Source organism: Otolemur garnettii, unplaced genomic scaffold (genome assembly GCF_000181295.1).
Source record: "Otolemur garnettii isolate 467f Iridium unplaced genomic scaffold, OtoGar3 scaffold00017, whole genome shotgun sequence".
Taxonomy (NCBI): domain Eukaryota; kingdom Metazoa; phylum Chordata; class Mammalia; order Primates; family Galagidae; genus Otolemur; species Otolemur garnettii.
In genome coordinates this window covers 9,748,612-9,753,461 of record NW_003852412.1, presented here as the reverse complement: position 1 = coordinate 9,753,461, position 4,850 = coordinate 9,748,612, and the positions used below count along the sequence as shown (strand labels likewise).

At 40.3% G+C, this 4,850-nt stretch overlaps 1 pseudogene; it reads right to left on the bottom strand.

Moving 5' to 3' along the window:
- Positions 1-506: 506 nt before the first annotated feature.
- On the bottom strand, positions 507-991 carry LOC100965162 (annotated as a pseudogene).
- Positions 992-4,850: the final 3,859 nt, after the last annotated feature.

The following is a 4,850-nucleotide window of genomic DNA, read 5'->3' as shown; positions in this document are numbered from 1 at the left end:
CTGCCAGGTCATTTTTGTTACTGGAGCCTCCAGTGGGAGAGGAAAGCACCCCCTTTGGCTCCAGCCTGCTGGTTTGTGTGCCAGCAGGTCCTCTAGCATGGCTCTACTGGACCCTCTGGTGGGGGAGGGAAGCTCCCCACTGCTTGCTCCAACCTGCAGGTTCCTCTGCCAGCTGCTGCCACGAAGATAGAGGTGGCAGGTCCCCAAGCCCTGTTCAGCTGAGCTGTCTGGGGCGCCACTTTTCCGGTATCAGTCACACAGTATAACAAATTCCAAAAACTGTAGTGCAAAATGAAAGAAATCTAAGAAAATAAATAATTGCAAAAACCAACATTTTCTAAGAAAATGTGCTCAGAACAGTGGGTTTTACAAAAGACATAAATTTGATTTAAATGAAAAAAAAATTCTCTATGTGATATACCAAAAATTCATTTCGTGGATAATGTAAACTCATTTGATTAACTGTATATAAATAAGTTCCAGTTTTTTTAATTAGGTCTGAAAAATCAGTATAAATACTGATGGGGGAGTGCTTTATACCCCAAATTCCAATATTCCAGCTCTGTGTCCTGTCCTGTTATAATTTGTAAAAATCTTAACGACGCAGTGATTCGAGTTTGCTTAACTTCTATGATGTGTTAGAGGACAATGCATCTTGGTTTGAAGAATTTGATGTATCTGAAGGCCGGAACAGTACTCGATCACGATGATTAAATACATAAAAGGATGGGTGGTTCCTTAATGTATCAAACGTCTTATTTTTTAGTTCTGAAGTGGCATCCATGTCTTTAAACTCCCCTGCAATATGAACTATACCATAACAGGTAACTGCAAAGGCCAGAAGTGTCTGAAGAACTATATCTATTGGCAGTGATTCATCTTCCTTTTCTGTTAATCGCATATAAGAACGATGCTGAGCGGCAGAAAAGGCGGCGTGGGCGAGGGCGAAGAGGCCAACGCCCACCAGCCCTTTCCACAGAGACGGCGCCATGATTCAGAAGGAGCTGCAAACCAACAAAAAAAGCGAAGGGCGGCGGAGCGGCTCCTTCTTCCATCGCCCGGTGTCCGCGCCGCGCGGGAAGATGACGTCAGGTAGTCCGGAGCGCGAATAGTCGCGGCGACGGAAACCAGACGGCCGAGAGAAAGCGGAAACAGGAATGCCGGGAAGAAGCGGAGAGCGACACGGAAAAGGTCCTCTAAAGCCTTCGAGCCTCCGCCAAGTGGACTCTTTTTTTTTTTTTTTTTTTTTTGAGATAGAGTTTCAGTTCGTTGCCCCGGGTACAGTGCTCTGAAGCGTCATAGCTCACAGCCACCTCAGACTCTTCGGCTCAAAGGATTCTCTTGCCTCAGCTTCTGGAGTAGCAGGGACAACAGGAGCCTGCCACAATGCCCTGCTCCGTCATTTGAGTCTTAATTTCTATTTTATTGTGGTCAGAAGACTCTGGAATGTGGTTTTGCATATAGAAGAAAGGTATCTTTAATTTTGGAAGAGTATAAGAGGCTTGGCAGGTTACAAAGAAGATCTGGTAAGGAAAGCAGTGTGCAAGAGGGAACAATAATATGTGTAGGCATGGGCTGCATTGATACCGTAATTTTAATGTAAAGTAGAAGATTCTTTGGCTTTGGGTTTGGAAGGAAAAAGCGTCGGCTACCCATTGCTTGACAATTCAACCTATCACATGATCACGGCCATGTTGCTCATCCCATGAGCAGAGGTGTATTTTTAAATCTTATAAACATTTAATGCAGTACTCATTTGTGCAAGGCACATTACAAGCAATTTTAACCTAATTTACAATTTAGTGAGAAAACTAGGCATACATTAGAACAAAGTAAGTACTAATGAAGCACCATACGTTTATTATTGAAGTTAATATAGCATGGTGGTGAATTCATACCGCCTGGGCACAGGCACTGTCTCTACCATGACCCAGCTGTGTGTGTCCTTAGATAAGCTATTTAACTTCAGCTTGATATTATTATTTAAAAAGAGGGATAATAATTGCATCTACCACAAAATATTTTTAAAAAATGATATGTATGTAAAAGCATTTAGCAACATAAATACCGTATTTATTTATATTACTTATTAATTAATAATTCATAATAATTCAAAATAAAGAGGGTTAGACCCAGCCCATCACAGACCAGAGGATACCACTCCTCATTCTTTGCATGGTGGGACTGAGGCCCCATAGGGGACTTACTTAAGGGTGTCCCTGGAGAGGTTCAGTGCCTGAATAAGGTTCACAGCCTTATTCAAATTCCAACTCTGCAACTCATTACCGGATGACCTTGGACAAGTGACTTAACTCTTCTGAAACTGATTTTCTCATCTGTAAAGCGGGGATAATAGTTCTTGTGAAGTACAGGTTCTTGTGAAGATTAACTCAAGAGCTCAGGAAAAAAATAATAATAATTATTTATCTCTAAATATTAGCTGGAAGTGTACTATTTAACAGCAATAAAGAGATGGATTTGGCTCGGCGCCTGTGGCTCAAGTGGCTAAGGCGCCAGCCACCTACACCTAAGGTAGCGGGTTCGAATCCCCAGGTCGGGCCTGCCAAACAACAATGATGGCTGCAACCAAAAAATGGCCAGGCGTTGTGGCGGGCGCCTGTAGTCCCAGCTACTTGGGAGGCTGAGGCAGGAGACTCGCTTGAGCCCAGGAGTTGGAGGTTGCTGTGAGCGTGATGCCATGGCACTCTACCCAGGGGGATAGCTTGAGGCTCTGTCTCGAAAAAAAAAAAAAAGAGATGGATTTATTCTGGCTTGGAAATCTGTTTGCACTGATAATAGAAAAACATCTACCATGTATTAAGACTTTTTAAGTCATATTTTCTATAATGGCTGAATTTTTTAAAAAATAAAAAGCTATACATGTATTATATTTAAGATTCAAAGAATAAAAAAATTTAAAAATCTTCTAGACCAAGCCATCAAGTGCCAACTCATAGATAGCAGGTTTGAGACCCAAGGCTGAGCTGCCACTGAGCGTGGAAAAACACCAGCTACATACTATCCAAGGGTGATAATACTATGACTCTCACACCAACCCCTGGGACAATACTGTTGGAAAATGATTTCCTCTTTGATCCAGGTCTTTCTCTGTAGTGTCAGCTACCACTGGGATTTGAAATGCAGGAAAATACTACATCAGTATGTAAAGAATATGTTTGTTAATAAAATAAATATTACTGCAGTCTCAAGTATAAGAAAGATGAGTGAATTTACGAGTATCTAAAAACATAGAGTAACAAAAGCAATTGCCAAAGAAACATTACTTGCAATATCTTTAATAAACATTTCTGAAACATACATTAGATAGTTAATATTTTCCTTATGTATCAAAAGTACTAAAACATGAGAATGATATACCCCAAAATAACACCGGTTGCTTACAAGGAGGAAGGAAGGGATCCTCTCGTGTGTAGATGTGGACTGAGAATAAATAGGTGATGAACCAGGAGACAGTGTTGAAGGCAGCTGAGCCACCTTCTCAGGTAACTTACTCATGACTTCTGAACTCCTCGACTCTTATTTCTTTTCTTTTCTTTTTTATTTCTCTTTCCCTTTTCCTTCCTTCCTTCCTTCCTTCCTTCCTTCCCTCCTTCCTTTCTTCAGTAAAACTGATGTTAGAGTAATTTTTTTAAATTTTGCTTAACAGCTATATTTTGTTACATCTCTTAAACTACCAAATATAGGAACAACATATTAGGATTAACATCTGGATCACCTATTGCATTAAAAACTCCACATCATTGCAGTAGGAATGTTTCAGTTTTCTTCTGCTGAGTAACAAATTATCACAGACTAGGAGCTTAAAACAATACTCATTTACTATTTCACAATTCTGTAAGTCAGAAGTCCCCATCAGACTCAACTGGGTTCTTTCTGTGGGTCTCATAGGACTAAAATTAAAGACTCAGCCATGGTATGCTCTTATCTGTAGTATATAGTCCTCCTCCAAGCTCATTCAGGTTGGAAGAATTCAACCTTTGGGGGTTATTGGATTGGGGTCCTGGCTTTCTCTCAGAATGTCAATTGGGGGCTTTTCTCAGCTCCTAATTCCTGCTTGCCATTCTCTACCATGGGATTCTCTCTAAAACATGGTAGTGTGCTTCCTTAAGACCAGCTGGAGTATTTGCTATACCTTAAAATATCTGCCTTCTTTCATCTGCTAAATTTTCTTTCACAGGGCTCATTTGATTTTCTCAGAACTACCAAAGAGAATCTCCATTTTGATTAGTTCAAAGTTATCAGATTAGGGACCTTAATTAATCTGAAAAATTCCTTTTGCCATTACTATGAAGTGGCATCCCACAAAATTCACAGGCTTTTCTTGTAGTTGAAGGGAGGGGTTTATGTAAGGCTTGCACATTTGAGGGCATAAATATTGGGATCATTTCAAGATTCTGGTTTTCATAGTTCATCCTCTATCCCTAATGTTTTATTCTCCTCTCAAATGCAAAATACATTCACCCATTCTTAAGGCCAAGAGTATTACCCCATGAAATCATTAATTCAACAGCTTAAATCTCCATCTAAATCATTTAACTCTGGTGGAAATGGGGTCCCTAGGTGCAATCGTTTAAGAAGTCTGAAATATCACTCCTGGGGTACAATTCCTCTTCATTGACACCTGTTTGTTGTGTAACATTTGCACCTGACAATGGATTGCATACCTTATGGCTTTGTGGATAAAACCTCATCCAGTTTCCAATGGTAAACTCAAGCTCAAATTTAAAATTTACTTGATGACCTAAAGATAGTCATTTAGTCTCTTCCAGAATCCAGTAGCAAGTGTAGGAGTTGTTTCTAAAGGGGAGAATAGTTATGCACAGAGGATG